Genomic DNA, 18047 nt, shown 5'->3' on the forward strand with positions numbered 1-18047 from the left:
GTGTATGTGTCATTTTGAACAACTGTATGCTGGCGCTAACAGTGACGGCAGCTCACTCCAGAAGTTTTTAAAACGTAGAGCTTTGTAGTCACAGGGAAATTTTTAAAAAATAAATTAAAAAAATAATTTGAGCTATACTTTTTTTGCAGAGAAATATTATAGGATTCTCCACAAAAAGCATAAAATATATTAGGATAGAAATCTTTGAAGAAAGTGGGGTAGATATAAAATTTCAAGGAGAAAACCACAATGTGTCATTTCTAATGATGAAAGAAGAACATTTTGTGTATGTTTACAAAGGGTGATGATGGTATCAGATGGTTATAGCATTTGTATCCCATTAGTAACGTAAGAGTTTTATTTTAAAATTTCATCAATATACCAGAAATTTGATCCTTTGCAACTATTTAAGCTTGTTATGAAAAATTTCAGATGCCAACTTTAAAATGCACAAGGAGGTACATAGTTTTGTATTTTTCTTTTTTAAAGATTTTTATTTTTTCCTTTTTTTTCTCCCCAAAACCCCCCCCGGTACATAGTTGTGTATTCTTCGTTGTTCTTCGTTGTGGGTTCTTCTAGTTGTGGCATGTGGGACGCCGCCTCAGCGTGGTCTGATGAGCAGTGCCATGTCCGCGCCCAGGATTCAAACCAACGAAACACTGGGCCGCCTGCAGTGGAGCGCACGAACTTAACCACTCGGCCACGGGGCCAGCCCCCATAGTTTTGTATTTTTAAATGAGATATGCCAGCAAGAAAATTTGAGGACTGCTGGTCTAGACAACTGGATTTTTAGAACTTCACTGAAGTAACCACCCCGTGTATCGCAATAATTTACCACACCCACCCGTGTCTCACCAAGGCAGCCAGGGAATCTGCCGCTCACTGGCCCCGAGGTCCTGTCAGCATACTTTAATCACTGTTCTGCACCATTGGGAGGATCTGAGGGCTGGCAGACAGTCGAGGGCCCTGTGGACTGATTGTGACACAGAAAACTGACATTCTTCTGAGGCCAGAGAGTAAGGTCTGTTGATGTCCCTTCCAGGTAGATGCACACCTCTCCTGGTGAATGTTTGCTGGGCTAGGAGGAACGTACTGATCACATCAACAGCTGCGTAACAGATGCTAACCACTGTATTGATTTGTTCCATCAATAAGAAAACACATCTGGAACCGCAGCTGCAATTGGAACCATCTTCCAATTAAGCTTACAACCATTTAGTCACTCTCCAAAAACCATCCATTTTCTGCAGTAATAAAGCTGGAGAATTTAGTTCTTCTGCCATGCTACTAATCTACATAATCTCTTAATTGTTGCCATATTTTCTTTGATTTACTATTCTGGTAGAACATTCAGAGCTCTTCCACTTGGCTTTTCTTAGAATAACAGTGACGGCTGTGTTGACAGTTAACATCATTTACCGCCTGCTATGTCGTGTATGTCTCAAAGATTTTATATTTATCAACCAACTAATCCTCAAAAACACCAACGAAGCCTAGGAAGCAGGTGCAATGGTTATCCCTGTTTTTGCTCAGGGATGTCAGTGGGGCTTAAATGGCAATTTTCTGATGCACAGGGTCGAACTTGGGTTTGTTCATCTGCCGTAATCTTGCATCTGTAAGACATAAGCGATTATTTTAACGAGGTCACAAAAAGTCCCTCCGGCTTCAATCTGAGAATTTAGGGATGTTTAGTTCGTCACTCTCTTTCGAGGACCCTGAGGTTCTTGAAATTTCCGTGTTCTTCTAATACGACCCTCCAGTAGCAAGAGGACAGAGAGAAGGAACATCTGCTTCTGTAGGGGCGCCTGCCAGAAGGACCTCCATGGCGGGGGTTCCACGATCAAAAAAGATGGACACCTACCAGATAGCCCCCCAGAACCCATTCACTCATAAAGATTTTAAGCCAGGCCAAGACATCAACAGGAAAAATAGATCATCAAATGCCCCACTCCTCAGAGATCACCAGCCTGTAGATGCGCAATGCCCATTGTTCTCTGCCACCCTTGTGTCTCTGTGGGACGTTTTTCCTGCCCCATTTCTCTCTTTCCACTCCTTCTTTGTGCAGTTCTCGTCAGTTTCACATGCCGAGAGCTCGTCCAGCATTATTCTGGAGACGCCTCTCTGTCTTTGTTTCTGTCGCCCTCTCGTTAACCATGGGCACCTTGAACTTACCATGGTTGGTGGGAGTGTCACGCCCTAGTCTCTTCCCTGAGCCAATCGGTCAGATTGAGAGGACAGACCAGAGCCACTTGGACCCACTCTGACGTCTTACCGGTGGGGGGACACCACTCCCTTTTCTTGATCCTTGACATGAGGATGAGTTTTCACTGGCAGTTGTCATTCAGAGGCCTTCTAAGTTTTATCCTTCACTCTTTGGGGTGAGAATGAGTGGCTGCTTCCAGTCAGGTGGTCCTCAAATTTCTGGACTTGATTGCTTTTCATTTCTCCATGCAAAACAGACAGTTTTATTCTAAAGTCATCTCCTTTGTGAAGAATCTTGTCAAAAGCAGCTGATAATAACCAAAGCGTGCAGCGAACATTCTGTTTTCTTACCTCATCTCCTAGAGCTACAAGTTCATGAAGCACATTATCTACCTTCTGATCTCTCCGGGAGAACAGCCCCTGGAGACATCGCCAAATGCCCATCCTTTCAATGACCGGCCTGCCTCCTGTCAGCCTCATCTCAGTTCCTTTGCGCCCACTCCTCGGCCTGCGGCCGATACCACGTACTTTACTTCGATTGTTGCTGTGGTAGGACCCCACTTCTGGTAGCAGCTTCTGAACCAGTCTGGGTAGGCTAGGTCTTCAGGAACAAATTCTTGATTTAAAATAACAAAGATTTATTTCTCACTCAGGCTACACGGCCACTGTGGCCCAAGGGCTCTGCTCCAGGACCCAGACCAACAGCGGAGCTGTTACGTCTCTTAAAGGCTATCGAGTTCCCTCAAATTGTGAGTGGATGGCACAACTAAACCCATGATATGGGTTCCTTTAATATGTAGCATTGTCATTAACACTCAGTTCAACATACTTTATAATTCTCATTGTGACTTCTCCTTTGACCCATGGGTTATTATAAAATATATTTTATAATTTCTAAATATGTGGGTATCTCTCGTTATATTTTTGTTATTTGATTTTAAGCTTAATTCAGCTGTATTCAGATAATGTATTCTTCATGATTTTAATTATGTGATATTTGTTAAAATGTGCTTTGTAGCTCAGTATATAGTCAATTTTGGTAAATCTTCCATGTATACTCAAAAAGAATGTGCTTCTGCAGTTACTGGGTCCCGTGTTCTCAATGTCAGCTAGCTTGAATTTGTCAACCACGTCATATCAGTTTTCTGTATTCCTACTGACGTGTTGGTCTGGTTGTTCTGACCATTACTGGGAGATATGTGTCAACATTTCCTGCTGTGATTGTGGATTTGTCTGTTTCTCTTTTTAGTTTTGTTTGACATATTCTGAAACCCTATGATCAGATGTGTACAGCTTTCTAAGTGCTATATCATCATGGTGAATTGATCCTTACCATTTTGAAATACTTTTTTCTTTAACTCTAATAATGCTTATTGCTTTAAAGTTTAATTTATCTGATATTAAAATAACACTGCCAGTTTTGTTTTAATTCGTTCTTGAATAATATATATTTTGTTTTACTGTTAATGTTTCTGTATCTTTATACTTAACATGTGCTTTTTGCAAGCAACATACAGTTTTTAAAATCCAGTCTGACAATCCCTGTCTTTTCCTTGGAACTCTTTTCCGTTTACATATAGTGTAGTCAAGCATCCATCTGTGTTTTCAAATCCCTCCTTAGTGCTCACTTTAACTTTTCTGCTTACTCAGTGTTCCTTTCTACTCTCCTTTTGCCTTCTTCCAATTCATTAAAATGTTTCTATTATTCCATTTTTCCTTACTATTAGCAGTTAGGTATAAATTTGTATTTTCTGTTGCTGCATAACAAATTATCACAAACTTAGCAACTTAAAACAACACACATTTCTTACCTTCCAGTGTCTGTGGGTCGGGAACCTGAGGGTGGCTTGGTGGGCCTCCTCTCGGGGCTCGCAGGCTGCAGTCCCCCTGGAGGCTTGCGTGGGGAAGAGTTGACTTCTAAGTTCCTTCTGGTTGTTGGGAGGATTCTCTTCCTGTGGATGTCAGGCTGAGGCCTGGCTTTTTGCTGGCCGTTGGCTAGAGGCGCTCTTCCATCTTAGAGGCCGTCCACAGCCCCCTGTCACATGGCCCTCTCCACAGGCGGTTCACAACACTACCATCTGCTTCCTTAAGGCCAGCAGGAGCATCCGTCTGCTCAGACGGAATCGTATGTGATGTAACGTAAACATGGGAATGACATCTGTCGCCTGTGCCATATTCCATTGGCTAGAAGCAAATCACAGATTCCACCAACACTCAGAGAAAGGGCTTACACAGAGCACTAACCACTGGGCATCACCTTAGGGTGTGTCTGACACAACGTTCTTTCACTAATCGTTTAGTAATTACCCTAGAATTTACAAAATATCTCTGAATTCTTCAAGTCTAATATAACTGTCCACTTTCCTGACATTGCAAGGACCTTAGCACTTTTAGCTACACTTACTCTCTTCCAGCATATATGCTGTAATTTTGTGTGTGTTTTAACTCTCATATATATGTGATATTAATGTTATTGTTTTGCACATATTTACTCATACATGTATTCTTCTATCGTACTTCATCCTTGCTGCACCTCCATGTCCAATCTGGCATCCTCTCTCTCTCCCTTCAGAGCACCTTTTGTTACTCTCTTCACTGTGGGTCTCCTGCTACTGAATCCTCTTGTGAAATGAATGAGAAACCTCAAGTAAACTGGAGTCGGGGAGGCCTATGGGGAGCTCTCACCCCATCACACATGTCAATCACATCAACCAGGAAGAGAAGGGCACTTGCATCTCCCACAGGAAGTGCAACTACTTTACTACTGAAGGACGATTTCTCTCTCCAGCCAGCAGCAGCTCAGCCAATGGGAAATGCCACAGCTCAGCCAATGAGAAACACTACAGCTCAGCCAATGAGAAATGCTTCAGCTCAGCCAATGAGAAACGCCACAGCTCAGCCAATGAGAAATGCCACAGCTCAGCCAATGAGAAATGCCACAGCTCAGCCAATAAGAAGCCATTCTCGCCCTGAACTGTTACTCTCCCCCAATGGACTTTGCTTTAGAACAGCCCCTCCCGCTCCCCCTTCTTCTCTATAAAAGCAGCTCCCCACGGAGATTGGATTGGTGGTTACCACAGGGGAAGGAGGAGGATGAAAGGGGTGATTAGGCACATGTGTGTGGTGATGGATTGTAATTGGTCATTGGGTGGTGACCATAATGTAATCTACACAGAAATCAAAATATAATGATGTACACCTGAAACTTATATAGTGTTATAAACCAATGTTACTGCAATTAAAAAAAAAAAAAAAACAGCTTCCCTCCTTTGTTTTCTGGATTTGCTTGTGGTTCATCATCTCATGCACATGCCAAATTGCAATTCTTCTGGCTATTCTCAAAAAAATTCATTTCAAGGACAAAATAACAGGCGAATTTGCTTTTTAAGTTCACACTCTTAGGTTTTGTTTGTCCAAAGGTGTGTTTATTTTGCCTTAATTATTTTTGTATCCCTCTGAAGATAATATATCTTTTTTCCTTTAACGAATTCAAAGATTTTTCTCATTGTTTTTAGTTTTAGCAGTTTTACTGTGGTGTGCTTTGGTGTGTGTGCACCTGCTTGTTTTTGTATTTATCCTACTTGGGATTCATAACGCATATCAAAGCTGTGACTTGATGTCTTTTGTTAGTTTTGAAAAATTCTCTTTAAGTGTTTCTACTACCTCTCTTTCCTTATGTTTGCAACTCCAGTTACATCTGCATCAGACCTTTCTTTTTGTCTCTCCATCTTTAATCTGGATATTTTCATTTGTATTATATTCCTGGTTACTAATTCTATTTTCAGCTATGTCTATTATATTGTTAAACTTATCCATTGAGCTCTCAATTTCAGTTTTTCTATTTTTATATTCTAGAATTTCCATTTGGTTCTTTATTACTGTTTCCAGTTTGCTGCCCATAATTTTCAATCTTGTCTTTTAATTCCTTGAACATTTTTTTGTTTGTTGTTAGTGTCATCAAGTTGATTCCAAGTCCTAGTGACCCTGTGTGCAGCAGAGCAGAAGCCTCTCTGGTCTTTTGTGCCCCATCTTCTCACATTCCCACACAGTATCAGACAATGGTCTGCTGCTACTCAGGGTTTTCGTGGCCAATTTTTTTGGAAGTGGGCAGCCAGGTCCTTCTTCCTAGTCTGTCTTAGTCTGGAAGCTCCCCTGACTTGTCCACCTGTCCACCATGGGTGACCCTGCTGGTATTTGAAATAGTGGTAGCATAACTTTCAGCCTCATGGAAGCATGCAGCCACCACACTGTGACAACCAACAGATGGGTAATGTGGTTCCCTGACCAGGAAATAAACCCAGGCTTAGACAGTAAGAGCACCACATCCAAACCACTAACACCACTGGGGCTAGTGTTCCTTGAACATATCATTCTTATTTATTTATTTATTGGTAATGAAGACTGGCCCTGAGCTAACATCTGTGCCCATCTTCCTCCATTTCGTATGTGGGACGCCTGCCACAGCATGGCTTGATGAGTGGTATGTGGGTCCGTGCCCAGGATCTGAACCTGTGAACCCCTGGCCACTGAAGCAGAGCACGTGAACTGAACCACTGCACCGGCCCTCATATTTATTTTAAAGTCAGTGTCCAAGAACTCCATTATTGGCTCTATCTGGGTCTGCTCCTATTGTTCACCATTTTTCTTGCCCTTTAGTCATATCTTGTTTCCTCATTAGCCTGATTATTTTTTGGATGCCTTTAACATTGCGTATTAAAAATCTTGGAGGTGTGCTAAAGTTCTGGACAATGCCATCTTCCTCTGGAGAAGATTTATTTCTGGCAGGCAGCAAGGCTAGGAGCAGCTCCTGATTACCTTCATCCAGGCAGGGGTTCAGTGATTTGAAGCTGAGGCTTCAACATTCCCACAACAGTTGCTTTATTTCCCAAAGGATGGAGTTTTCAGGATTCCTGCCCAATAGGGTTGCCAGATAAGATACAAGACACTCATTTAAATTTGAATTCCAGAAAAACAATGAATCATTTTTTAGTGTATGTCCCCAAAATTGAATTCTGTATTTTTATTAGTTAAATCTGACAACTCTAAACCCAAAGCCTTACCAAGCACCCTGGATTAGAGACTGTGTCCCATTGACTCTGTGATCTGCCGAGAACCCTGATCAGTTTGTTGGCCTCCCCTCCCACGGAGGCTGTGGCTTTCAGCACCGGTGGCTGCTGCCAGGCAAAACCCATCTGCATGGGCTGGGCCCCCTCTCCTGTGCTCTCTTCTTGGCCCCACAATTCTTCACTCCCATTAGCCTTTGCAGCGCCTTCAGACACATGTTTACAGTGTTCACTCTGTCTGTCTTTTCTATTGCTGTCATGGGGAAGGCTGGTCTGAGGCCCCTGCTCTGCTCTGCAGGGAGCAGAACCACGCCTGGAGTCTTCTTGAGCTGCTTTCCCCCCCGAATTTTGTGGACACTGATTCACGACTTCTAACATTCAATGTTGCCTTAAAAGTCTTAGGAGAGCCCAATTTGATTTCTTTTTCTACTTGGGTGCTTGAATAACTTGTTTTTTAGCTTTAACAACCTAATCAGGATGTGTCTGATGCCAGTTGTTTTGTTTCCTGGTGTATTTTTTTTCCCTTTTGTCTTAAGATTCATTTCAGGAAATTTTTCTGTATTTTATCTTTAAATATTTTCCCCATGGTTAGTCTCTGCGTTCTAGAGACACTAATTCTTCTTGTGTTTGATGGTCTTCGCCACTCTCTGCGTCTCCTCCTTCTAATCGGTTTCCATGCATTTCAGCCATATTCACTGTGAGCCAAGGGCCTTTCCTTGCGGCCTCGAGCCCCACCTGCCCCGTGTTGACCGTCTTCCTGGCTGCTCCTGCTTCACTTCTTGATGTGTGGGACTTAACTGTTTTCCGTTCCTCTCCTCATCTGTAGCGACTCTGTTCCTTACCCCCTTTGCTGTTTTCCCATCTTATCTTTGACCCTTGGTTTGATCCAGTTTCTGTTTTGCTGTGTTCTTCCGCTTTCTACTGCGGTTCTTCTGGAGAGCTGGCTTTGTGGCTTGCTCTCTTCCAGTGACTTCTAACAGCTGTGTCACCCCTACAGTCGGCTTGCATCCTTTCCCTTCACGTCAGCCTGGTACCGCGAGGGGCCCTCCTCTGCTCCCAGGCACCGTCTCAATTGCAGAAGCACAGGCTGAGCGTTTGCTAACTTCTGAGAATTCACGTGTTCTATCGTTAGACTGTCGGGAAGCCCTGTGGGGGGCAGCCGCCATCATTACCCCATTTTAGAGAAAGGGACACTGAGGCGCAGAGAGGTTAACTGGTTGCAGGACATCACCTGGGCGGAGAGCAGCAGGGCCAGGTGTGGACGCCTCTCCCAGTGCCCAGCAGCCCTCCCTGCTCAGCTCCCCGGAAGCTGGAGCTACTCGGCTGGGAGGCTGAGTGGGGGCTGGAGCAAAGCTTGCAGGGTCCTGAGTCCCAGTGGGCTTACGGGTTGAGACCCTGCTTCAGCCCCATCGGCTCAGCCCGTGGCTGCAGGCGCCTGAATGCAGGAGGGGTCCTGTGGGGGGTCCCCATCCTTCTCACCCTTCCTTGGGTTTCCTACCAACTTCTCCAGCGCGTCTCCCACGCTGGGGGCTCACAGGGCATTTGCAGGGTCCCCGCGTGTCTGCAGAGGGTCGGGAACTTTCTGCCGAGCTCCAGATGCTCTGTGGATGAGCCGCTGACCCTCGAGGGCGCGAACGCCGAGGGAGCCGCGGTGTCGGAGGTGGCAACAGCAAGGTGGGCCCCGGAGAGGACTGGGGCCAGCACCCCTCCCGCAGGGCTCCTTCATCAGCCGCCGCTGTCCCAGGGCCCCTGGAGGCTGTGGAGAGGCTTCTGGAGCTGGGGCTGAGCCCCGGGTGTGCGCCGGCCGGGCGGCTGCAGCAGGTGTGGGAGCACAGGTCCGGGCACGCAGGGCACTGGTTTGTCCTCCCTAAAAGTGGTCAGGAGCCTGGTGACCCTGCGTCGGGCTGGTCCCTAACTTTTGCAGCGCCCTTTTCCTCCCAGAAGTCCGTGCTTTGAACCTTCAGGGTCACCCCGAAATCTAGACCACAGCTACCTCTGGTTTCTGAGTGCCTCCTTTGGCTCTCCTCATCTCCTTGGACCCTGATGTCCACCGTGGGAAGTAGTGTTACCATGGAGGTGGGGAAACTGAGGCTGGCTACCTCAGGGATTGGTGGGAGACCTCCTGGGTGGTGAGGCAGCGCTGGGCCCACCCACCTCGTCCCACAGTCTCAGCACTTCCTGCTTCTCCAAGAAAACTGAGCCCTAAGGTGCAAAGGTGCTGACCCCCGCCCGGCAGCTCCCAGCGCCCTCAGCCAGGCCCGCGCAGCTTCTCCCTGGTGGCTGGGAACACGTCAGCTGTGCCTTTGTCCAGCACCCTGGGCCAGGGGGGGACCGGGGTGCCTGGACTTCTCCCGGGCCCAGGGGACTGGGTCAGATGAGGCTGACTCAGGGCCCGTGGGAGCCACTGTGCAGCCTGGGCACCAAATGCCACCGCCTTCATTTCTTTAAGTGCATCCGATTTGAACCCCAGACCCTCTCCCAGCTCAGTCTCACATCCTCCCACCCCCACCCCAGATCCCGCCCCAATCTGTAAAGCGGAAGTATAGCCTGGAAAATGTGGGATCGGCCCAGGGTCTGCTGGTGGGCCCGCTGCTTCCACACCTGCGGGTGCCAGGGCCTTTGCCCAGCTAGGGAGCCCGCGCCCAGGGCCCCACCCTCACCCCCAGGGTGCTTCCTCAGGCTGCTGTTCTGGGGTCCTTTGTCTTTGAAAACATTCCCTCTGCTCTTCTCCTCCAGACCCTCAGCTTCCTCTCGTTCAGAGACAGGAGGGGGCTGTTGAAACAAGCAGCCGAGCCTTTGGCTTCAAATTATTCCTGCTTTCTCCTCAAACAGACAAGCGAAATGTGAGGCCAGGAGGACAAAGGGCCTGGCTGCTCCTGAGAAGGGGCCACATGAGGAGGGGGAGCATGGGGAGGAGCCCACCTGTCAGCTGGTCATGCTCCACACCCCTGCCAGGCCCAGGACTGGGCGTGGGGGCGGCCCCAGGCGTTGGGGACAGGGGGGCCACGAGAGGTCCAGAGCGTGCAGGTGGCCGTCTGAGGGGTGCTGAGAAAGACGTGCCAACACAGCTGGTGTCCGAGGGGTGAGGGCACCCGGTGGGCCGAGGGGACAGGCCCCGAGCAGCTAACTCAGGGTCGGGGAGGGGAGGGGTTGGGGAGGGTCGGAGGCCTGTGGAGGCCACGGGAAGCCGGAAGGACGGTCTTTTCAACAAACGGTGCTGGAGAAATTGCACGTCCACAGGCAAAGAAGTGAACTGTGACCTAAACCTCACACCTCATAAAAACCTGACTCGAAATGGATTATGGGGATTTAAATGTAAAATGTAAAACTAAAAAACTTTTAGGAGAATGCAGGAGAAAATCTTTGGGACCCGTGGCTTGGTGAAGGCTCCTTAGAGAAAAAGCATGATTCATTTAAAAAAAAATCAACAAATTTGACTTCATCAAAAGTAGAACTTTTGTTCTGCAAAAGACTCTGTTAAGAGGATGAAAAGACAAGTCCCAGAGGGAGAAAATATTTGCAAATCACGTATCTGACCAAGGACCCGTATCCAGAACATACAGACAAGTCTTGAAACCCCACGGTGAAAAAATCATACCATCCAGGTATGAAATGAGCAAAGGAGACAAGAGGAATCTCACCGATGAGACCTCATGACAGCCACTGAACACAGGAGACGGTGACCGTCACACACCTGGTAGGAGAGCTGGAATTAAAGACAGCGACCACACCAAATGCTGGCGAGGGCGCAGAGGAACTGGATCCCCCACTGCTGGTGGGAACGCACAGGGGCACCGACAAGGGAAAACAGTGGCGGCTTCGTAAGAAACTAAACATACATTTTCCGCGTGACTCGGCAATCACACTGCTGGGCATTTATTCCAGTAAAATGAAAGCCGTGCCCACATGACAATGCGCGCACACGTGTCCAGAGCAGCTTTATACGGAACAGCCGAAGCTGAAACAACCTGCGTGTTCTCCGGCGGGTGAAAGGCTACGCCGCCAGTGGTCTGTCCGTCCGCGCCGTGGAGCACCCCGGGCAGTGAAGAGGAATGAACTAGTGCACAGCGACGGTTCGGACGGACCTCAGGGGCACGACGCTGAGCGGAAAAAAGCCAGTCACACAGGGCTGCCTACTGTGTGATTCCGTTCATATAACATTTTCAAAATGACAAAATTACAGAGATGGAGGCCAGAAGAGTGGATGCAGGGCTCGTGAGGGGAAGAAGGAGGGAGAGAGATGGGTGTGACGGGAAGGGGGTGACACAGAGGAGCCTTGTGCTGACGGAGCAGTTCTGCGTCCTGATGGTGGTGGTGGTTACACACATCTACACACGGGATAAAACCGCACATAACCGTTAACACACACAGGATCACATGTGACACTGCAATCCAGTGAGCGGGGTCTGTGGATGGGACTCTGTCGACAGCCTGGTTTGTGGATTGTGCCGCAGTTGTGAATGACGTCATCATTGGGGGAAACTTGTGAAGGGCATATGGGAACTCTACTGTTTCTGCAAATTCTTGTAAATCTATAATTGTTCCCAAATAAAAGTTTAGTAAAACTACCAGGCATGCAAGGAAACAGGAAAATACAACCCACAGTGAAGAGCAAAATCAAACAAACTGACTCAGAAGTGACACAGATGACAGAATTAGTAGGTAAGGACATTGAAACTTATAACTGTATCCCACACACACACACCCCTACCTCTTGTCTCTAGCTCCTTACTCCTAAACTTCTAGACATGCAAACTACAATGTCTGAGATGAAAAATACACAGGATGGGATTAATGGCAGATGAGACATTGAAAAAAAATTAGTTAATTTGAAGACACAGCAGCAGAAACTATCCAAAATGAAACACAGAGAGAAAGAAGGTTGAAAAAAACACAAACAGAGCTTTCTGCTTCCAGGATGGAGTGACTCGGGCTTGACCGATCCTTCCGCCTGAAACCACAACAACGAGACCTGGAAAGTGTGAAAAATGGTTTTCCAGACATTGGACATCAGGGAGTAAATCGGTGATCCCCAAGAGACTGGAATTAAGTAAGCGGGCCCTTTGGTTGCCTAGCACACCGCTCAGAGAGAAGTTCCAGGCTGTGGTGCAGGGAGCGGGGTCCAGGCAGAGCCCCCAGAGTTAAGGAGACAGTTCAGGGCGCAGGGACACCAAGGCAGCTAGAGACTGTAAGTGCCAGAGAGCAGAGAGCTGCCAGGAGGAGGAGAGCTCCGGAGGCGCTGAGGGGCCCCTTTGGGTGTCCCGGTGAAGACTCGTGCACGTGGGGAAGCTTCTCTCTGCGAGGAGAGAAAGAAGGGACCTAGCTTGTTCACAGCAGCCACAGCAGGAAGCCCCGTGGCTCACAGAGTATTGGTTGGAGCGCTCAGAACGGCCTCGCCTCAGTGTTGAGGAAGAATTATTCCTGGAATAAATGCTACACTGGGACAGCCTAGCTCATCTTAAAGAAAGACCCGAAGGATAAAATTTTCCCAGGAATTTAACAGTATCCCAGGATGAAATTCAAGAATACTTACAGAGATGCAAAAACATACAGCAAGGAATGGGCAAAATGCACCATGCCAGGCATGCAATGGAAGATTACGAGACATGCAAAGAAGGAGAAAAGTATGACCATGAAAGAGAAAAGTCAACCCATCAAGACAAACCCAGAACTGACACAGATGTTAGAATTAGATTATAAAGACGTTTAAACAGCTGTGAAAACTGTATTCCAGATGCTCAAAAAATGGAGTAGGGTCATGTAAGATATAAAAAAGACCCAAACTGAAATTCTAGAGATAAAAACTACAGTGTCTGAGATTAAAAAAATAAAATAAAATAAAATAAAATAAACCCCAAACCCCACAACTCTGGATGGGATTAGTGCAGAATAGACATTGCAGAGGTAAAGATTAGTGAATCTGAAGACAACAATAGAAACTACCCAAAATAAAATCACACAGACAAAGGGAGTCCCTCCAAATGAAAAGAGGATCAGTGAGGTGCAGGACAACTCGAAGGAGCCTAATATACAAGGGATGGGAGTCTCTAAAGGAGAGAAGACAGAAGGGAAATAGAAAAAAATATTTGAAGAAAGGATGACTTTATAATTTCCAGATTTGATGAAAAATATAAACCACATTGCCCAAAAGCTCAACAAACCCCAAGCACAGGAAAACAGGAAGGAAAATCATGCTAAGACACACATCATGATAAAATTTCTTAAATCCAGTAATAAAGAGAAAATCTTAAAAGCAGCCAGAGGAAAAAAGACACGTTGTAAACAGAAGAACAAAGATAAGGGGATGGCAGATTTCTTCTTGGAAACAATAAAAGTGAGGAGACAGTGGAGCAACATCTTTAAAGTCCTGAAGGGAAAAAAACCTTGTCAACCTTGAATTCTATACCCAGTGCAAATATCTCTCAAAACTGAAGGCTAAATAAAGACCTTTCCAGACATATAAAGGGTGAAAGACTCGCCGGCAGACTCGCACTCTAAGAAATGTGAGTGGAGGTCCTACCGGCAGAAGGAAAGGAGTACTGGAGGGAAGTGCGGACCCACGCAAAGGAAGGAGGGGCACCAGAAAGGGTAGATGCATAGGTAGATATATAAGATAGTGTCTTATTTAAATTTATTGAAAAGATAATTGAAGAAATAAGGAACAAAAATAATGGTGAAGTGTTATAGGGTTTTATAACATGTAGATGCATGTACTGAAAATTGCACAAACTATAGTTGTTTGGCTCAACTGTGTGATACAAATATAAAGTTTGGGAGGGGGAGTAGAAATAGATCATTTAGGTTCTTGCACTCCACGTGCATTGGGTAACGTCACTTGAAGGTAGATTGTGATAAGTTACGAATGCATACTGTAAACCCTTCACAGCTACTCAAATATCACGAGTTATAGCTAACAAGTCAACAAAGGAGACAAAATGGAATTTTAAAAACTATGCAATCCAAAAGGAGGCAGAAAAAGAGGAAAAGGAAAATAAAGAACTGATTAGGCCAGCAGAAAACAAGCAGCAACATGGCAGTTTTGAACTTGACTGCATCGGTAATCTCATTAAATGTAGGTGATCTAAACACTCCAGTTAAAAGGCAGACATCGTCATTTTGGATTAAAAAAATCCACCTCTACTGTGCTTGTAAGAAACACACTTTAAATATAAAGACATGAATAGGCAAAAATTAAAAGGACAGACACAAATAGGCCAGGATAATACTAAACATGAGAAAGCTGAAGTGACTCTGTAACATCAGAAAAAGCAGATTTCAGAAAAAAGAATATTACTAGGGAAGAAAGAGTCATTTCATAATGACAAAAGGATCAGTTCATCAAGAGAGCATAAGAGTCCTAAATGTTTACGCAGCTACTAACAGAGCTTCAAAATACACGAAGCAGAAACAGATACAACTACAAGGAGAAGTAAACAATCCACCATTATAGTGGCAGATTTCAACACCCCTCTCTCAATAATTGATGAAGCGAGTAGAAAGAAAATCAGTAATGATGTAACAGAATTGAATAAGTATCAAACATCATCCATCCATCCATTTATCATCCCTTTGCCATTCATCTATCCATCTATTACTGCTTCCATAAATTTGTCCATTCATCCGATCTTTTCCCCAGTAGCTGATTTACTCTTTCATCAATTCATACATTCTCGCGTTATGAGTCATCGATTCACAAACTTACCGGTCTATCCACCCATTACTGTATCCATTGTACCCTTACCACCATCTTAAATCATCCCTCATTTATTCATTTATCTGTCTACTATTAATTCAAACATCCACCATACACATATTCATACTGTTTACTTGACAGAAAATTCTGAGAAAGCAGGGACCATATTTAGTTCATGCCACAACTGTATTCTCCAACGTCATACATTTTGGTTGTCACATGAAAGACAAAAATTGTGCTGAATGATTGAACTCATCCATCAATTCACCTATTCCTCTGCTCAACCAACCCCTTACTTATCTAATTTATCCATCCATCAAATCCCTTCAACTATTGTTTCATGTATCAATTCATTATTTCAGCCATTTGTTCAATTAACCCAATCTTCATTCTTTTATTAGCTAATTTATTCACTAATTTAGCCATCTGCTCGTCATTTGTCTATTCATTAGCTCATTCATAAATTCACTCGCATTATTTCATTCCATCTATTCACTCAGTTTTCCATTTATTCCAGTTCTTGTCCTTACAAACTAACCTTTGGCAAATTCATACTCTTATCTGAATCTCAGTTTCCACACGTTCATAAGTGGGGCTAATAGCAGTCCCTATTTCTTGAAGATTGATGAGATAATGAATGAAATTCCTTAGCATAATTCCTAACACATAGTCAGAGCTTCATAAATGATAGCTTTTACTTTTTTTGAGGAAGATTAACCCTGAGCTAACATCCAACGCCAATCCTCCTCTTTTTGCTGAGGAAGATTGGCCTTGAGCTAACATCCGTGCCCATCTTCCTCTATTTTATATGTGTGACACCTGCCACAGCATGGCTTGATGAGTGGTGTGTAGGTCCGTGCCTGGGATCTGAACCTGTGAACCCCGGGCTGCTGAAGTGGAGCACACAAACTTAACCGCTGCACCACCAGGCTGGCCTCATATAACTACTGTTCTTTTAACTAAGTATTCAGTTTCTTTAAGTTACTAATTCATTAACTCACTCTTCCATACATCTATCTAACTCATCCATTCACCCTTCTCTCATTTATCTGCCCATCCAATCATTAATCCACTCCTTCAATTTACACATCTTTGGACTCTTGTAAAATACAAACCACATACCAAACACGGTACAAATCAAAGTTGTGTGGCTTGATTGACCACAAAGGAAATACTCATGGAGTAACGACCTGATTCAAGAAATAAAATATTTCTGCCCGGTGACATAGCGATTAAGTTTGTGTGCTCCACTTCAGTGGCCCGGGGTTCTTGGGTTTGGATCCCTGGCCCAGACCTATGCACCACTCATCAAGCCATGCTGTGGTGGCATCCCACATACAAAATAGAGGAAGATTGGCACAGATGTTAGCTCAGCGACAATCTTCCTCAAGTAAAAAGAGGAGGATTGTCAACAGAAGTTAGTTCAGGGCCGATCTTCCTCATAAAAAAAACAAAAAAATTTGCCAGAACCCCATCTCTCCACCCAGAGAACCCCCGATCTGGGCACCTTTATCACTCCTAGAGAGAGGGGATTGGACTTCAGAAGAGGCCAGTGGTGAGGGGCTGCTGCTAGGAGAGGTCTGCGGCGAGGGTGGCCCCAGGGCGAGGTCTGTAGGGCGACAACAAAGGAAAGGAGCTGTAGGCCGGCCCCTGCGTGTGCCATCGAGGCAAGCTGGGAGCCCGGGGGCGGGCTGGTGGGGAGCGAGGAGGGGACAGAGGGAGGGGACGTGAAGGCCCTGTTGGGTCTTAGCAGGGAGACTGGGAGGGCCCTCTGGTGTCTCGGTTTGGGTGGAGCTGCACCCTGACGGGCAGTGCTTCTGGACCCATCCCTCAGAGCTGTGGGAGCCACGTTTCTGGAATTGGTGCTCTTTTCTCTAAAATGGGAGAGTGACAGAACCTCCTCCCGGCTTAGGCAGGACACAGAACACAGGCCCTCCCCCTGACCAGCGTGTCTGTCACTAGGTGGCCTCACTGGATACAGTGCCCACTGTGCTGCAGCCATGGGACCTAAGCCTCATGGAGGCCGTGCTCTAGGATGGGGAGGCCAACTGGTGTGGCTGGTGTTGGGGGCAGCTGGCCAGGAGGTCCTCTGACCTGGCTGTCACAAAGAGGTCAGCAGCCACCAGGGAGGAGCTGAGGGGAAGGGGCGTGGAGCCAGGACACACCCGCAGGCTCCTGACTGCCCGAGGCCGGCCCTGGTCTGGAGGCGCCAGGCCAGCCCTGCCTGGCCTGACTTTCTCCCCGGCTGCCGCAGGCCGCCCGTGAGCTCGCTCAGAGAATTGTGGAGCTTGACAAGCGTGAGTGGAGGCGTGTGCGCGAGACCAAACTCACACTGCAGGCGGCGCTTCTCCCTCTCAGGCCTGGGGATCAGGGGCGTCACCTTCTAGCAGAGGCCTCCTGGGCGCGGGCGGGGGCTCCTCATGCAGAGGATGTAAAGCCCAGCTGAGCCCACTGTGGGGCCCCTCCACCCGGCCACCAAGGACAAGGAGGCCCAAGTGGACAGGCCACAGCAGGTGGCCGAGGCCAAGGAGACGCTGGTCATAGCTCGGCGGGCACTGCGGGAGCAGACCCAGGAGGGTGGGCAGGGCTCGTGCTGGGGGCTGAGGAGGCCAGGCCCAGGGAGGGGCATCACGTTGGGTCCTCTGGTCAGCCCCCTACACTCATGTCCCTACAGGGGAGGAGGAAGTGCCCGGGCTGAAAAGCCAGGTCACTCGGCTGCACGACATGCTGTGATGGACGTGGGAGACCACACCTGCAGTGACAGCCAGCACTGGTCGGGAGAGGGGCCGGTGACCTCGTGGCTGCCCCCAGGTGACCTCTTGTCTTCGACCCGTCAGGCTAGGTGCCAGCTTCCTGCGCTATCAGGACACCAACTACACGGACACGGTGAACCCGGCCTACCTGCAGCCAGAGAGGACTCGGCTGGCGCTGCTGGGGCCGCTCAGGTGAGGTGAAGGTGGGCACACCTGGCAGCCCTGCTCCCAGCTCCCCACGGCCAGGGATGGCCCCGCCCGGGGCCTGGGCTCTGCTCATTCTCCTCCTCACCCAGGCCCGGTGGGTGCCGGCGAGTGGCTGCCGGGGGTTGGCTC

General features: G+C 47.1%; 2 long non-coding RNA genes across 2 annotated transcripts; one reads left to right on the plus strand and one right to left on the minus strand.

Annotated features, from left to right (window-relative positions):
- Positions 1 to 2855: 2855 nt before the first annotated feature.
- Positions 2856 to 5380, plus strand: LOC139085299 (uncharacterized). Its single transcript, XR_011543564.1, has 2 exons — positions 2856 to 2951; positions 4775 to 5380. It is a non-coding gene; the product is annotated as an uncharacterized lncRNA (long non-coding RNA).
- A 5849-nt stretch (positions 5381 to 11229) lies between these two features.
- On the minus strand, positions 11230 to 17989 carry LOC139085300 (uncharacterized). The gene is made up of 3 exons (XR_011543565.1): positions 17860 to 17989; positions 16466 to 16567; positions 11230 to 11365 (listed from the first exon to the last, which is right to left on the minus strand). It is a non-coding gene; the product is annotated as an uncharacterized lncRNA (long non-coding RNA).
- Between the last annotated feature and the right edge of the window lie 58 nt (positions 17990 to 18047).

Source organism: Equus przewalskii, chromosome 8 (assembly GCF_037783145.1).
Source record: "Equus przewalskii isolate Varuska chromosome 8, EquPr2, whole genome shotgun sequence".
NCBI classification, from domain to species: domain Eukaryota; kingdom Metazoa; phylum Chordata; class Mammalia; order Perissodactyla; family Equidae; genus Equus; species Equus przewalskii.